This window comes from Equus przewalskii, chromosome 2 (assembly GCF_037783145.1).
Source record: "Equus przewalskii isolate Varuska chromosome 2, EquPr2, whole genome shotgun sequence".
Classification (NCBI taxonomy): domain Eukaryota; kingdom Metazoa; phylum Chordata; class Mammalia; order Perissodactyla; family Equidae; genus Equus; species Equus przewalskii.
The window spans coordinates 117,329,735-117,348,519 of NC_091832.1; the positions used below are offsets into that span (position 1 = coordinate 117,329,735).

The 18,785-nt window shown below is 40.4% G+C and overlaps 1 long non-coding RNA gene across 1 annotated transcript in view; it reads left to right on the forward strand.

Moving 5' to 3' along the window:
• The first annotated feature begins 18 nt into the window (after window positions 1–18).
• LOC139082088 (uncharacterized) overlaps window positions 19–18,785 on the forward strand; it is a 49,880-nt gene continuing 31,113 nt past the window's right edge. The window contains exons 1-2 of the long non-coding RNA XR_011537811.1: window positions 19–286; window positions 2,568–2,691. This is a non-coding gene — a long non-coding RNA (uncharacterized lncRNA). The remainder of the gene's footprint in view (window positions 287–2,567; window positions 2,692–18,785) is intronic.

An 18,785-nucleotide genomic window follows, 5' to 3' on the forward strand; every position in this document is an offset into this window, starting at 1 on the left:
GCCCGGGCGGTCTGGGCCGCGGCGCGCGGCGAGGGCGGGCCAATGAGGTCGGCGCCCGCCGACGGTCTGCCGGAGACCCGTGCCCGCCCAGGGCCGTCCGCGTGACCGCCCGGAACAGGAGCGCTGGCCCTACGGTCTGGCGCCGCGACGGGCGGGCGATTTGCTTGTCACTCGTTGTCCGCCGAGTGCGTGACCGTGGGTCCACCGGCCCCCCGGTGACTCAGCCCCACACCTGCACCTGCACCTACACCTGCACCCTGAACTGGGAGGGTCCCTACCCGCCTGGGTAAAGAAAGACGCGGTTACTTCTGTGCACAAGGGGGTTCGTGTGGGGGGGAGCAACGGGTGTGCAGCGTGCGCAATGTATGTGCAGTGTGAGCTTGTGCAGTGTGTGTGTGAGTGTGTGGGTGTGCAGTGTGTGCAATGTATGTGCAGAGTGAGTGTGAGCTTGTGCAGAGTGTGTGGGTGGCTGTGCAGTGTGTGCAATGTATGTGCAGGGTGTGATGTGACTGTGTGCAGTGTCGGGGCGGCCCACGCTGGGACAGGACCGGCGGTGCAGGGCTGAGCGAGCCGGTGGAGCCCACCTGGAGGGAGGCAGAGCCCCGCGCCCGTGTACCCGCGGCTGGGGGAGGGGAGACCTATCCGGAGTCTGCCTGCAGGATTTAATTAGATAATAATATAGAAGAAAATTCATCGGGTGAGGAGGTTGTTGTGAGACCAGCCCTGAAGGGCTGAGGCTGCAGTATTAAGCATGAGTTGTGTGACACTTGAAGACAGAGTCTTTGCTCCTCTATGATAAGGGCTCCTGGGTGCTCCCCTCTGTCTTCTACAGGTGAAATCCTCTGGTTTCTCTTTTATGTTAGCTTGACACATAGAATTCTCCAGATTAGACCAGTTTTTATCTACTAAAAGGTCAGTTTTATATGAATCAGCTTTATTGATCATAAGGAACAAATCTGTTTCCCAATTTCTGATCCTTTTTGTTGTTCTCCATACACAAACTTTGAACACCACGCTGTACTTATGAAAGTGTGGCCAAAGCGGGTGAGCCCTCTTTATTCATTCTGTGATCCAGTCTAGTTTTTCTCTAAACTGTGATGCCAGGAGGATATGCTACATTTCAGTTCTACTCTCTTCAGATATTATTCTTGCCATGCTCTTCATAAGTTATCTTAAGCTTAACCAAAAAATACCGCACCTCATATCTTCTATAATTAGCCATTGTTAGATTACTTTTCTCCTTTTTATGAATTTAGAGAATTTTAAAAATTTAAACTACTTGTTTGCAGACATGATCTTCAACATGTCATCTACTTCTCTTCGTAGGCTTCTCTCGAAAATAGTAGCCACTAACATCTTTCCTTACAAGCAACTAAAATTCACAAATGTTTTAAAAATAGTCGAAGGTGTGACTGATGTAACAACTGTAACAGACACCCTCCTGTACAGGATATAATTTCATTCATAACTTTTTCCTAAATATCCTCTCATTTCGTTAACAGCTCTGTGAGGCAGGTAGGAAGTGTTAAGGGCTGAACTGTGTTCTCCCCATGTTCATGTCTCCTAACCCCCAGGACCTCAGAATGTGACTGTATTTGCAGATAGTGTCTTCAAAGAGGTAATTAAGGTAAAATGAGGTCATATGAGTGGATCCTAATTCTGTATAACTGGGGCCCTTATAAGAAGAGGACATTGAGACACGGACAGAAGACCGTGTGAAAACACAGGGCAGGTCAAGGAGAGAGGCCTCAGAAGAAACCAGCCCTGCCAGTACCTTGATCTCGGACTTCGAGCCTCCAGCACTAGGAAATTTCTGTTGTTTAAGCCACGCTGTCTGCAGGACTGCACTTTTTTATGGCAGCCCTTGCAAACTAATACACAAAGCTGTATTCTTCCTATTACTATGAACAAACTATCCTAAACATGAAGCCACATAGTTCACCCAGTGCTTCTTAGGGATGAATTTCCCCCAAATTATATTCAGGGCTTTCTTGCCAGAAAAAGGAATATTTTCTGCTCCATCCTTCCTATTTTAAGTAGGTGAATAAAATAATCAGTAGCAGTAAAATAAGGGAGAGAATACTAAAAGGTCTTTGGGGTAAGAAGTGAGGGGAAGGAAGACAGAGCATCGAGGAAAAAAAAATTTTTTATTGCATCCTCAAAGATAATTTTAAACCACTCACTTTCCCACTCAAATCCTTCTTGCTGCACATGGATTTTGGCCAGAATTGTTGGTAACAGTATATCCAAAATATCTAAGTACTTAGTATTTTGTTATCAAGTGTGGCGTTCAATTACTCTATTTGTAAAACTACAATTGTCCAGCTGGTTTGTAATTCCCTGGGAGGGAAGTGCCACACGCGACACCATCCAGAGTCAGTGAGCATGAACCGAGAAGGCTTATGCCTTAAGAAGAATTTGCAAAATGCTAATGAAAAGAGAAAGTAGAAATGCTACTGACACTATTTAGTTGCACACCTCCACTAGCCGTTTAAAAACTAATCCCCCCACCGCCTTTAAGTTCCTCTGACTTGCGTCATGTACGCTCCTTTGTCTTCTCCATACAGTGTCGATGCACTTCTCTGTGTGCTCTCTGAGCGTCCGTGTGCCCTGCCTGAAATCGGGATAAAGAATGTGCCTGTGTCAGTGTAAGGGCTGGAGGAAATAACCAGCACAGCGCCTGGCCTGGAGGTAAGGCTCAGTGAGCGCCAGCTGTAATGATGACAGCTCTCGTCGGGCCCTAACAATGCCTTCAACTCAGAAGGTTGGCACTGTCGCTGCCCTTTCCTCACCCCTGCAGCTTGATCTGCCGCTCCAAAACTAGATTGTGAGACCGGCCAGGAGAGTAACTTGTGTTCTGTATTCAGCCTCTGTACCTTGTGTGATGAAGGAATAAACTTGCCCGTCTTCAGTATTACCCACGTCCTTCCTCTCCAGGTGCACATATGTGCTATGATTTTCCTGGAGAGGAGATGGAGGGAGGGAGGCCCCGAAAAATCTAAATATCAGGGGAAGGAGGAATCTCAAAAGTAACAAAATTGACTTCCAAGACCTTTTTTTTATTTGGACAAAGTAGTGGTGCCAGCATTGGAACAAATATTTCGTTTAATGCCCAAACTGGCAACGGTCCAGGTGTCCCTCAACAAGGACAAGGGTGGAGGAAACTGGTATATTTGTAAAATAGACTACTGCTCGGCAATAAGAAAGGTTAGTGATGATACGCCCCACAGCATGGTGACTCTCAAAAAACGTGCTGAGTGAAGAAGCCAGACACAAAGGAGTGCCTATGGAATAACTGCCTTTATCTGAACTTCTAGAAAGGCACAAGTAACCTGTGGTGATAGAAACCAGAACAGAGGGCCGGACTGGCCGGGAAGGAACATGAGAAATTTTTCAAGGGTGGGAATGTTCTAAATCTTTTTTTTTTTAATTTTTTTTTCCTTTTTCTCCCCAAAGGTCTCCGGTACATAGTTGTATATTCTTCGTTGTGGGTCCTTCTAGTTGTGGCATGTGGGACGCTACCTCAGCGTGGTTTGATGAGCAGTGCCATGTCCGCGCCCAGGACTCGAACCAACAAAACACTGGGCCGCCTGCAGCGGAGTGTGAACTTGACCACTGGGCCACGGGGCCAGCCCTAGGAATGTTCTAAATCTTGACCAGAGTGTTGGCTACCTGGGTGGATGCATTTGTCAAAATCGAACTGTGGGGGCCAGCTGGGTGGCGTAGTGGTTACCTTCCCGCGCTCTGCTTTGGGGGCCTGGGGTTCCCCGGTTCAGATCCCAGGTGCAGACCTAGCACAGCTCATCAGGTGACACTGTGGCAGCATCCCACATAAAATAGAGGAAGACTGGCACAGGTGTTAGCTCAGGGCCAACCGTCCTCACAAAAACACCAAAAAAAAAAAAAAAAGCCCCACAAAAAACTGAACTGTGCATTTCACTCTAGGTGAATTATATCTCAGTAGCACAAATGTGAAAATAAAATCCAGTATCTTGGGAGAAAAGGACCTGGTGAAGAAGACAGCTCCCTATTGTGAAGCGGCTGTCCGCAGTGACAGTTAGGTGATGTATTGTTATTACGACAGTGAGGGGTAGTTTAGCATGTAAATAAAGAGGAATAGAAGAGAAAGTGGTTCAAGAGTAACATTCCTCTTAAAGAATAACCGTCCTCTCCCTGGAGGCAGCCTGGCCCGACGGACGATGTCGGATTTTCCCATGATTCGCGGCGCGGCCGAGCCGTGGGCTCCCTTCTCCCCGGGGTGCTCCCACCTCCGGTGCAGGAGCAGGTGCAAGCCGCCAAGCTCTGCCCGGACCTTGCTGCGTCGGCAAGTCGTTAACCTTTCTTTCTTTTACTTATAATAATGAGTGAAAAAAGCTTTTATTTCTGTGCGGTAAACACCCTTAAAAAATTTTTTTTTTATGAGGTGACATTGGTGACTTGTTTTCTTCCTGTGCTGAAAGGAGCGAACTGTAACACAAGGAATATGAGCTTCCATGGTCCCTGACAGCCGCCCTCTTAGGTAGATTGTCGGGGCTTTGCGCTTGGCCCTGATTAATGACATGTGTAGTCGCTAAGATCTGAAACAATAAAGTGTATCCACAAGGTCAGGTATGTGCCGGCCGCCCGGACAGCTGTCCCACAGCGCTGACTTGCGGCTGCAGCTCGGGACCAAGGGACCAACCTCTTTTCCAAGTCGAGCAAGAATCCGGTTTAGGAAGGATGTGGACAGGGTACCTAGTCCTCCCTTTAGGCAAGAACATACTCAAAGTAAACCAGATACTTGAAAGTCCATTTTTATTCTGATTTTAAAAAATAGTAACACATAGTTTTTGTAGAAAATTTGAAGTTGCAAGAAACTGTAAAGGAGGAAATAATAACCACCTTTTTATTTTTTCCACTCAGACATAATTTGTAATATTCCTGTATGTATCCTTTCAGTCTTTTTTATGTGTCTGATATTTTTAATCTTTATAAATACTTTCATTTACAATATTCACATATGTAATAAATGTATATCATTAAAATTTTCCACGTTGTTTTCCCATAAATCATTTTTAATTACTATATTCTAGTCCAGGCATTCAGCCACATTTCCAGGAAGTAGCATAGGCTCTGTGGGCCATATGGTCTCTGTCCCAGTGGTACAGCTCTGCCGTGGGAGTGGGAGGTAGCCGTGGACAATATGTAAATAAATGGACATGGCCATATTTCAGTAAAACTTTATTTATAAAGAAAAGACAACAGCTGGACTTAGGCTGCAGGCCATTATTTGCTGACCTCTGGATTTTAGAAATCTAGTCTATTGGTTAGGAATATTTCAAAATTTACCTGACCAACATCCTGTTGTCAACACACAGGCGATTTTCAATTTTTTCACTGTTATGAACAATACTGTGATATTTACATCTTTGATGACTTCAGTAGGATAAATACTGAGAAATGGAATTGGTACTCAGACTATCGTTACATGAAAAAGTACACATGTGCACATGGGTGAGCTTTGCCTTTCCACTTCTTGGACATAATCTCTGTTAAATGTGTGATCTGTAGGGGCTGGCCCTGTGGTGCAGCAGTTAAGTTCGCACATTCCGCTTCAGTGGCCTAGGGTTCCTTGGTTCAGATCCTGGGTGTGGACCTACATACTGCTTGGCAAGCCATGCTGTGGCAGGCGTCCCACATATAAAGTAGAGGAAGATGGGCATGGATATTAGTTCAGGGCCAGTCTTCCTCAGCAAAAAGAGAAGGATTGGCGGTGGATGTTAGCTCAGGGCTAATCTTCCTTAAAAAAAAAAAAAAGTGTGATCTGTATCCTCTCAGGTTTCTTGCACACTTTCATAGATTTTCCCCTGTAAGTGGCATCATACTGTGCTTTTGGTTCACTCACCTGCTCTTTTCACTCAGCGGTGTGAATTCTCAATGTTGAGAATCTTGCTGGGTGAGAGAGTAGTGATCTGCTTCATCCTTTTTTGATAGCCGTCAGGTGTTTCACTGAGTGGACTCATTCACTCAATAAACATTTTCTGAGCACTGAGTGCTGTGCACTGCTTTCAGCACTGGGGACACGCTGTGAACAGAACAGGTGTTGCCCTTCAAGGCGCTTATTCTCTGGGGGGAGAAGACAGAGAGAAGATGAACAAAGGTGTATGTGTCAGTTAGCGATAAGTACCATGGAGGAAACAAGGCACACAGGGAGGCTGGTAGGGATTGCCATCCGTGTGTGTGTGTGTGTGTAGCGGGTGCTGTCTTATATCAGGTGTTTGGGGAAGGCCTCTCTCCAATACTGAGCTGATCACCCGATGGAAGGCTTGCAGACACCTGGTGAGAGCAGTGCAGATAGAGGAAACAGTGCAAAGGCCCTGAGGCTGAATTGTGCAGGAGTTTTCCAGGAACAAGGAGCCATGTGGTTGGGGTGAGGAGGCAGGGGAGGGGTGGAAGAGATGAAACCAAAGAGGTGGCCAGGAGGGCATGGTGGAGACAGGCTCTGACTCTGTGAGATGGTGAGCCATTGAAGCATTTTTGAGAAGGAAACCATCATCCAGTTTGTGTTATCTTATCACTTTGGCTGCTCTGTAAAAGGGCAGAGGTGAAACCAAGACCACTAAGAAATCCACGTAAATCTGCCACAATTTCTTAGCCAATCCTCTGTTAATAAATATATAGGTTATTTTTAGTTTCTATTACAAATAGTGCTGGAATAAATATGGCGGGGTTGTTTTTTATTTATTGTGATGAAATTCACATGACACAAAATTTACCAATTTAACCATTTTTAATGTACAATTTGGTGGCATTAAATACATTTACAACATTGTATAACTACCACTACTATCTATTTCCAGAACTTTTTCATCATCCTAAACAGAAACTGTGTACCCATTAAACAATAACCCCCCATCTTCCCCAGCCCCTGGTAACTTCCACTTTCTGGCTCTCTGAATTACCAATTCCAGATACCTTCTATAAATGGAATCATACATTATTTGTCCTTTGGTGTCTGGCTTATTTCACTTAGCATAATGTTTTTAAGGTTCATCCATGTTGTAGCATGTGTCAGAATTTCTTTCCTTTTCATAGCTGAGTAATATTCCATTGTATGTATATACTAATTATGTCTATCCATTCATCCATCGATGGACATTTGGATTGTTTCCACTTTTGGCTATTGTGAATAATGCTGCTAATTCTAATGGCTAATGTGAACACTGGTGTACAAATATTTGTTTGAGCCCCTGCTTTCAATTCTTTGGGGTATCTTATTAGGGGTGGAATTTCTGAATCATATAGTAAGGGCATGTTCAACTTCTTGAGGAATCACCAAACTGTTTTCTGCAGCAGCTGTGCCATTCTACATCCCCACCAGTGATGACGAGGGGTCCAATTCCTCTACATCCTCACCAACAATTGCTATTTTCTGTTGCTTTTCTTCCCCCGTCATAATAGCCATCCTAATGGGTGTGGAGTGGTATCTCATTGTGGCCTTGATTTACATTTTTCTAGTGACTATCACTGAGCCTCTTTTCATATGCTTATTGGCCAGTTGTATGTATTCTTTAGAGAAATGTCTATTCAAATTCTTTGCTCATTTTTGAATTGAGTTGTTTTGTTATTGTTGAGTTGTATGAGTTCTTTATACATTCTGGATACAATTCCAGATATATGAATTGCAAATATTTTCTCCCATTTTGTGATCGTCTTTTCACTCTTTTGATAGTGTCCTTTGATGCACAAAGGTTTTTATTTTGATTAAGTGCAATTTATCTATTTTTCCTTTATTGCCTGTGATTTTGGTGTCATGCTTAAGAAACCATTGCCCAATTCAAGGTCATGAAGATTTTCACCTATGTTTTCTTCTAAGAGTTCTATATTTTTAGCTCTTAAATTTATGTCTTTGATCCATTTTTTAGTTAATTTTTGTATGTGGTGTACAATAAAGGTCCAACTTCATTATTTTGCATGTGGATATCCAGTTTGCCCAGCACTATTTGTTGAAAACACTGTCCTTGCCCCATTGAGTGGTCTTGGCACTTTTGTCAAAAATCAATTGACCAGGAGAGTGATGTCACCATCATGTCAGAGTGGGCTCTTCCTTCAGAATGTCCCCCCTAAGTTACAATGAAAAGGCCATTCACAAACCAACAGAGGATATTCACACATCACAAAAGATGTCTGAGAGACCCATGCATCCATTCACCTTAGGGTGAGGTGCTGGACCCCCCAGGAGGAAGAGGCAGGAAGTAAGGGGATCTCCTCTCCCTCCCTGGCAGTGACCAAGGGCATGGGACTGTTTGTGGCTCTGAGAGGCAGTGGGGAGGGGCAGCTCTCCATAGGAATGCCTTTGCTCTCCAAGTTCCCTCACAGCCCATGGGAAAGCCCCACACAGAGGAGGCTAAGCTATTGTGGGGGTGTCTTCATCAAGCCAGCACCCCAGGAGGGCAGATAGCACAGAGTGAGAATGTCCCTGGGATTACGCACGTGAAAGAAAGTGCCCCTACCCCCGCCTGGCATTCCAGCTAGCCCAGTCAGCCAGAGCACCTGTGCATACCTTAGGAAAGCAGCAGCTGCGAGCAGGCAATTGAACATGGGCCCTGTCAGCACAGATTCCAAAGGACAAGCACAGACACCATGGGTCACATGGGCTCAGAATACACAGCTGCTGACCGCCCCCCCCCCCCCCACCAGTGGTGGCAGGTGGCATCTGCAACCAGATACTACCACCATGCGAAAGCACAAATCTACCCCATAAAATAGTACTAGGAAATATATCAATACTCCAGACAAGAAAGAAAGGGACAAAAACCCAGAAATCACTACTGAAGTCACAGAAATTTACAATCTAAATGATAAAGAATTTCAAAATAGTTATCATAAAAAAGTCAAGTTACAAGAAAATTCAGATAAACAGTTCAACGAAATCAGGAACAAAATTAATGAACAGAGGGAATTCTTCACAATTGATTGAAACTATAAAGAAAAACCAATCAGAAATGTTGGAGATGAAAAACATATTGGATGAGATAAAGAAAAATCTGCAGTCTGAGAATTAACAGAGCTGACATTATGGAGGACAGAATTAGCAATCTGGAGGACACAAATATAGAAATGCTTCAGATGGAGAAGGAGAGAGAACTAAGACTAAAAAGAATTGAAGAAATTCTCTGAGAAATATCCCACTCAATTAGGAAATGCAACCTAAGGATTATGGGTATTCAAGAGGGAGGAAGCGGGAGAATGGGGCAGAAAGCTTCTTCAAAGAAATAGTAACTGAGAACTTCCCAAACCTGGGGAAGAAGCTGGAAATACAAGTAAAATAAGCTAATAGAACTCCTAATTACATCAATGTAAAAAGAGCTTCTCCAAGGCATATAGTAGTAAAACTGGCAAAAGTTAATGACAAAGAAAAATATTAAAGGCAGAAAGGCAGACGAAAATAACTTACAAAGGAACCCCTATCAGGCTCTCAGTGGATTTCTCAGCAGAAACCTTACAGGCGAGGAGAGAGTGGAATGATATATTCAAAATTCTGAAAGCCAAAAACTTTCAGCCTAGAATACTCTGTCCAGTGAAAATATCCTTCAGACGAGATGGAGAAAAAAAACGTTCCCAGATAAACAAAAGCTGAGGGAGTTCATCACCACAAGACCCCCCACCCCCTACAAGAAATGATCAAGAAGTCCCTCATACCTGAAAAATAAAAAAGAAAGGGTTTACAAAACCTCGAGCAAGGAGATAAATAGGCAAAATCAGAAAATTGCAGCTGTCTATCAGAACACATTAGCAAACACTTAATTATAACATAGAAGATAAAGGGAAGGAAAACGTCAAGAATAACTATAATCTCATCATTTTAACCACAAACTCACAAGACAAGATGGAATAAGTTGTGAAAACAATAATCTAGAAGGGGAGGAGGAATTGGAATTGGCTTAGACCAAGGAAATAAGAGGATATCAGAAAATGGACTATCTCACCTACGAGATTTTTTATACAAACCTCATGGTAGCCACTAAATGAATAATCAGAACAGAAACACATATGATAAATAAAGAGGAAACTGAGAAAACCATCATAGAGAACTGCCAAACTGAACTGGCAGTCTGAAATACACAGGATGAGAAACAAGGAAAACACAGAACAACCAGAAAATGAGTGATAAAGTGGCAGCATTAAGTCCTCATATATCAATAAGCACTCTAGATGTAAGTGGATTGAATGCTCCAATCAAAAAACACAGAGTGGCGGGATGGATTAAAAAACAAGACCCAGGCCCAGCCTGGTCGTGCAGTGGTTAAGTTTGCACATTCTGCTTCAGTGGCCCGGGGTTCACTGGTTCAGATCCTGAGTATGGACCTACACACCGCTTGCCAAGCCATGCTGTGGCAGGCCTCCCACATAAAACAAAGGAAGATGAGCATGGATGTTAGCTCAGGGCCAGTCTTCCTCAAAAAAAGAAAAAAAAAAGAAAAAGCAAGATCCAACAATATGCTGCCTCCAGGAAACACATCTCAGCTCTGAAGACAAACATAGGCTCAGAGTGAAGGGATGGAAGAAGACACTCCAATCTAATGGCAAACAAAAGAAAGCAGGTGTTGCTATACTTATATCAGACAAAGTAGACTTCAAAATAAAACAGGTAGAGGCCAGCCTAGTGGCTGAGTGGTTAAGTTTGCACGCTCTGCTTCGGTGGTCCAGGGTTTCACCAGTTCGAATCCTGGGCATGGACATGGCACAGCACATCAAGCCATGCTGAGGCGGCATCCCACATGCCACAACTAGAAGGACCCACAACTAAAAAAAAACAGAACTATGTACCAGGGGGCTTTGAGGAGAAAAAGGAAAATTAAAAAAATCTTAAAAAAAAAAAGATAAAACAGGTAAAGAGAGAAAAAGAGGCAGTAAATAATGATAGAAGGGACACTCCACCAAGAAGACACAACACTTATGAATATATATGCACCTAACACAGGAGCACCAAAGTATAACTATTAACAAACCTAAAAGGAGATATTAGGAACAACACAATAATAGCAGGGGACCTTAACACCCCACTTACATCAATGGATAGATCATCCAGAAAGTCACAAGGAAATAGTTGAATTAAATGAAAAACGAGACCAGATGGACTTAATAGATACATACAGAATATTCCATCCAAAACCAGCAGAATATACATTCTTCTCAAGTGCGCAGGGAATATTCTCAAGGATAGACCGAATGTTGGGAAACAAGCCAAGCCTCAATAAATTTAAGAGGACTGAAATCACATCAAGCATCTTTTCTGACCATAATGCTATGAAACTAGAAATCAACTATAAGAAAAAAGCTGGGAAAGTGACAAATATGTGGAGACTAAACAACATGCTACTGAATAATCAATGGATCAATGAAGAAATTAAAGGAGAAATCAAAAAATATCTGGAGACAGACGAAAATGAAAATACACCATGCCAACCCATATGGGATGTAGCTAAAGCAGTCCTATGAGGGAAATTCATAGCAATAGAGGCCAACCTTAACAAACTAGAAAAATCTCAAATAAGCAATCAACGTGATACACCACATCAACAAATTGAGGAATAAAAACCACATGATCATCTCAATAGATGCAGGGAAAGCATTTGACAAGATCCAACAGCATTTATGATAAAAACTCTGAAAAAAATGGGGATAGAAGGGAATTACCTCAACATAATAAAGGCCATATATGACAAACCCACAGCCAACATCATACTCCATGGGCAAAAACTGAGCGCCATCCCCCTGAAAACAGGAATGAGACAAAGATGCCCTCTATCACCACTCTTATTTAACATAGTACTGGAGGTCCTGGCCAGAGCAATTAGGCAAGAGAAAGGAATAAAAGGAATCCAAATAGGGAGGGAAGAAGTGAAACTCTCGCTGTTTGCAGATGACATGATCCTATATATAGAAAACCCCAAAGAATCCATTGGAAAACTTTTAGAAATAATCAACTACAGCAAAGTTGCAGGGTATAAGATCAAGTTACATAAATAAGTAGCATTTCTATACTCTAATAACTAACAGAAAAAGAACTCAAGAACACAATACCATTCACAATCACTACAAAAAGAATAAAATACCTCGGGGTGAATTTAACTAAGGAGGTGAAAGACCTATACGACGAAAACTGCAAGGCTTTTCTGAAAGAAATGGATGATGACATAAAGAGATGGAAAGACATTCCATGTACTTGGATTGGAAGAATAAACATAGTTAAAATGTCCATTCTACCTAAAGCAATCTACAGATCTACAGATTCAACACAATCCCAATCAGAATCCCAATGACATTCTTTACAGAAATAGAACAAAGAATCCTAAAATTCATATGGGGCAACAAAAGACCCTGAATTGCTACAGTAATCCTGAGAAAAAAGAACAAAGCTGGCGGCATCACAATCCCTGACTTCAAAACATACTAGAAAGCTACAGTAATCAAAACAGCATGGTACTGGTACAAAAACAGGTGCACAGATCAATGGAACCGAATTGAAAGCCCAGAAATAAAACCACACGTCTAAGGACAGCTAATTTTTGACAAAGGAGCTGAGGGCATACAAGGGAAAAAGAAAGTCTTTTCAACAAATGGCGCTGGGAAAACTGGACAGCCACATGTAAAAGAATGAAAATTGACCATTCTTTTTCACCATTCACCAAAATAAACTCAAAGTGAATCAAAGACCTAAAGGTAAGACCTGAAACCATAAGGCTTCTAGAAGAAAATGTAGGCAGTACACTCTTTGACATCAGTATTAAAAGGACCTTTTCGGACACCATGTCTTCTCAGACAAGGGAAACAATAGAAAGAATAAACAAATGGGACTTCATCAGACTAAAGAGCTTCTTCAAGGCAAAGGAAGACAGGATTGAAACAAAAAAAAACCCCACTAACTGGGAAAAAATATTTGCAAGTCATACATCCAACAAAGGGTTAATATCCATAATATATAAAGAACTCACACAACTCAACAACAAAAAATCAAACAATGCGATCAAAAAATGGGCAGGAGACATGAACAGACATTTCTCCAAAGAAGATATACAGATGGCCAATAGGCACATGAAAAGATGTTCATCATCACTGATCATCAGAGAAATGCAAATCAAAACTACACTAAGATATCACCTTACACTCATTAGAATGACAAAAATAACCAAAACAAATAGTAAAAAATGTTGGAGAGGTTGTGGAGAAAAAGGAACCCTCATACACAGTTGGTGGGAATGCAAACTGGTGCAGCCACTATGGAAAACAGTATAGAGATTCCTCAAAAAATTAAAAATAGAACTACCATACGATCCAGCTATCTCACTACTGGGTATCTATCCAAAGAGATTGAAATCAGCAATTCCAAAAGTCCCATGCACCCCAATGTTCACTGCAGCATTATTTACAATAGCCAAGATGTGGAAGCAACCTAAGTGCCCATCAACTGATGATTGGATAAAGAAGATGTGGTGTGTATATACACACAATGGAATACTACTCAGCCATAAAGAAGAACAAAATCGTCCCATTTGCAACAACATGGATGGACCCTGAGGGAATTATGTTAAGTGAAATAAGCCAGATAGAGAAGGACAATCTCTGTATGACTCCACTCATATGAGGAATTTAAAAATGCAGACAAAGAGAACAGATTAGTAGGGGAAAACAGACTACTGGGGAAAAGGTGGGGTGGGGAGTGGGCACAAAGGGTGAAAGGGTGCACTTATAACACGACTGACAAACAATAATGTACAGCTGAAATTTCATAAGATTGTAACCTATCATTAACTCAATAAAAATTAGAAAATAAAAGAATAGAAAGATATTCCATGCACATGGATTGCAAGAGTAAATATAGTTAAGATGTCCATACTACCTAAAGCAATCTACAGATTCAATGCAATCCCAGTCAGAATCCCAATGACATTCTTCACAGAGATAGAACAAAGAATCCTAAAATTCATATGGGGCAACAAAAGAGCCCAAATAGCTAAAGAGGTCCTGAGAAAAAAGAACAAAGATGGAGGCATCACAACCCTTGACTTCAAAATATACTACAAAGCTATAGTAACCAAATCAGAATGGTGCTGGTACAAAAACAGACACACAGATCAATGGAACAGACTTGAAAGACCAGAAATAAATCCACACCCCTATGGACAGCTAATCTTTGACAATGAGCTAAGAACATACAATGGAGAAAGGAAAGTCTCTTCAGTAAATGGTGTTGGGAAAACTGTACAATCACATGCAAAAGAATGAAAGTAGACCATTATGTCTTCCCATACACAAAAATTAACTCAAAATGGATCAAAGTCTTAAAGGTAATATATGAAACCATAAAACTCCTTGAAGAAAATATAGGCAGTACACTCTGATATAAGTCTTAGAAGGATCTTTTTGAATACCATGTCTATTCAGGCAAGAGAAATAAAAGAAAAAAATAAACAAGTGGAACTTTGTCAGACTAAAGAGCTTCTGCAAGACAAAGGAAACCAGGAACAAAATGAAAAGACAACCCACCAACTGGGAGAAAATATTTGCAAATCATATATCTGACAAGGGGATAATGTCCAAAATATATAAAGAACTCACACAACTTAACAACAACAACAAAAACCAAACAACCTCATCAAAAAATGGGCAGAGGATATGAACAGACATTTCTCCAAAGATACACAGATGGCCAATAGGCACATGAAAAGATGTTCAGCATCACTAATTATCAGGGAAATGCAAATCAAAACTACAGTAAGATATCACCTTAAACCTGTTAGAATGGCTATAATCACCAAGACAAAAATTAACAAACGTTGGAGAGGATGTGGAGAAAAGGGAACCCTCATACACTGCTGGTGGGAATGCCAACTGATGTAGCCACTATGGAAAACAGTATGGAGATTTCTCAAAAAGTTAAAAATAGAACTACCATATGACCCACCTATCCCACTACTGAGTATTTATCCAAAGAACTTGAAATCAACAATTCAGAGAGATTTATGCACCCCTGTGTTCACTGAAGCACTATTCACAATAGCCAAGAAGTGGAAGCAACCCAAGTGCTCATCAACTGATAACTGGATAAAGAAGAAGTGGTACCTATATATACAATGGAATACTACTCAGTCATAAAAAAAGACAAAATCGTCCCATTCAGAACAGCATAGATGGACCTTGAGGCTATTATGTTAAGCGAAATAAGCCAGACTGAGAGAGACAAACATATATGATTTCACTCATATGTGAAAGATTAACACATAGACAAAGAGAACAGAGCAGTGGTTACCAGAGTGGAAGGGGGTTAAGGGGTGGGCATAAGGGGTGAAGGGGCACATTTATATGGTGACTGACAAATAATAATATACTGCTGAAATTTCACAATGTTATAAACTATTATGACCTCAATAAAAAAAAAAAATCAACTGTCCATATATGCGAGGGTTTATTTCTGGGCTCTCCATTCTATTCCGCTGTTCTATATGTCCATCTTTATGTCAGTACGTGGTTTTGACTACTGTACCTTTATAGAAAATTTTAGAATCAGGAAGTGTGAGATCTCCAACTATTTCTTCTTTTTCAAGATTGTTTTTGGCTATTCTGGCAAATCTGCCTATACTGACAAAAAATTTAGCTATTGTTTTGGTGCCTTGGGATTTCATATGAACTTTGGGGCAGGTTTCTCTATTTCTGTAAAAAATACCATTGAGATTTTAATAGGGATTGCATTGAATCGGTAGGTCACTTTGGGTCATATTGTCATCGTAACAATATTAACTCTTCCAGTCCATGAACATGGGATGTCTTCCCATTTATTTAGGTCTTAATTTCTTTCAGTAATGTTTTGTACTTTTTAGTATACAAGTCTTTCACTTCCTTGGTTAAATTTATTCCTATTTTATTCTTTTTGATGCTATTGTAAATTGGATTGTTTTCTTAATTTCCTTTTCAAATTGTTCATTGGGAATATATAGAAATGTGACTGATTCTTGGTGTTGATTTTTGTATCCTGCAACTTTGCTAAATTCATTTATTAGAGCTAACAGTTTTATGTATGTGTGTGGAATCTTTAGCATTTTCTACAGATAAGATCATACCATTTGTGAACAGAGTTAATATTACTTTTCCAATTTAGATGCCTTTTCTTTCTTTTTCTTGCCTAATTGTTCCGGCTAGAACTTCCAATACTATGTTGAATAGAAGTGGCGAAAGTGGGCATCCTTGTCTTCTTCCTGATCTTAGAGGAAAAGCATTGAGTGTGATATTAACTGTGGGATTTTCCATATATAGCCTTTATTGTGTTGAGGTAGTTTCCTTTTACTGTAGTTTGTTGAGTGTTTTAATCATCAAACAGGGTGTTGGATTTTGTCAAATGCTTTTTCTGCATCAATTGAAATGATCATTTTTCCCTTTTTCATTCTATTAATGTAGCAATATTATATTGATTTTCATATATTGGACCATCCTTGCATTCCAGGAATAAATCCCACTGGGTCATGGTGCATAATCCTTTTAATACTCTGCTGAATTCAGTTTTGCTAATATTTTGTTGGGGATTTTTGTATCAATATTCATAAGGGATATTGGTCTGAAGTTTCCTTTTCTTGTAGTGTCTTTGGCTTTGGTGTCAGGGTAATTCTGGCCTCATAGAATGAGTAAGTATTCTCTCCTCTTCAATTTTCTGGAAGAGTTTGAGAAAGATTGGTGTTGATTCTTCTTTAAATATTTGGTAGAATTCATCATAGTAGCCATGTGGTCCAGGGTTTTTCTTTGTTGGGAGGTTATTGATTACTGATTCAATTCTCTTTATTAGTTATAGGTCTACTCAAATTTTCCATTTCTTCATGATGCATGACCAGTTGGCTTCATGTTTCCAGGAATTGGTCCCTTCCATCTAGGTTATTCACTTTGTTTTCATGCAATTATTCATAGTATTCTCTTATAATCTTTTTTATTCCTGTAAAATCAGCAATAATGTTGCCACTTTCATTCTGTTTTTGTAATTTGAGTCTTCTCTTTCTTTTTCTTAGTCAATTTAGCTAAAGGTTTGTCAAACCTGTTGCTCTTTTCAAAGAACCAACTGTTGGCTTCATTAATTTCTGTTGTTTTTCTGTTCTCTATTTATCTCTGCTCTAACCTTTATTTCCTTCCATCCACTAGTTTTGGGTTTAGTTTGCTCTTCATTTTCTAGGTTCTTAAGATGTACAGTGAGGTTATTGATTTAAAATCTTTTTTTTTTTTTTTAGTGTATCACCTATAATTATAAATTTCCCTCTCAGCACTGCTTTCACTGTATTGCATATGTTTTGGTATGCTGTGTCTTCATTGTCATTTGTCTCAAGGTATTTTTGAATTTCCTTTGTGATTTCTTCTTTGACCCGTTGGTTAATTTCCATATATTTGTGAATTTTCCTGTTTGGGCAATTTCATTTTAATAGTTCCAGCAGCAGATTTCTCATCACTTCTCTTAGGAAGGTTGTTGCATAGCAAAATGGCCTTTAACAACTTTTTCTGCTTTTACACTTAACTCTCCTTGTTATATATTAATCTCAAGACCCTTTGAGGCTTGCCCAAATTCTGATGTCCCCTGCAATACGTAGGCAAGTCATTCAAAAGTCAGCTCACTAACTTAGTTACTGGTGAAATCTAGTAACTTTGTTGGTGGTACGACATTATATCAGATATGACACCATGATGGACCAGCTGTAGCTACTTATGACTGGGATAAAATGACCACTCCTAATTCCATGATCAAGGGCAGCAGGGCCAAAGTGAACCACAGTTGACCTTTTTAAATCAACTGTCTTTTTTTAATTAGAAAAAAAATATTTCCACACTAGCAATTCATTGCTCGCTTTTCTGGATGTTTCTGAGAGATACAGCAAGACAATTCGTGTATCTGATTAGTGTACAAAATGTGGGAAAGGTAGGCAGAGTGGGGCCTTTGGAAACATAAGCCTAAACACCTGACGTTGTTCTCAAATGAAATCCAAAAGCTTGTCCAACATGACAAATATTCCTATCTTGTATTAAGTAGAAAATGTTTCATTTAAAAATTCTTCAATTCTTACAATTTAAGAATTCTCAAATGCCTTACAATAAAAACATTTTAAAAATCCTGTGAATTTATTTTCTGATTCGACTTTATCATATATTGACATGAGTCAGGCAGTCTCTCGCTACACCCCGTCTCTGACTGTCACCGTGAAGCTGGAGGCAGGCTTCTTCACTCGCATGTCAGAGGGGACATGATGGCCTCAGAAGCTGAGAGAGATTTGTCCAAGGTTGGATGTTTGGGAAGCAACTGCCTTAGGAATTACACCCAGGGGCCGAGTCCAGAGTCTTTGGATTTCCCACTTCAGCCTTCATTTTTCAATCCATATTTTTGGCCAAAATATCACAAAATACATATGATATGATGGCTGCTGAAACATTTTCAAGTTATAAGCATCTCATGGTTTGGTAAATGCTTCAATTATTTTAAAACAAATTATTTGGTGGCATGATGGGCAATTTCCTTTTCTTTGAATCTCTGTGAATTCTGTTAATCCAAATGCACAAGACGACATTTTAAAAAATTCATTGAACAAATATTGCTGAATATCCTGTATGTGATAAGAACCTTATTAGACACTGAAATGAATACTAAGACAATCCTTCCTCTTAAGGAACTTTTATCTTATGGAAACAGGATCCGTATTTTAAAAATCTTAAAGCAGTGTTTGTGTCTCGCATTTTGGCAGTTGGTTTGTATGTATCTTTTAGGGAAGATTTCAGAGGAG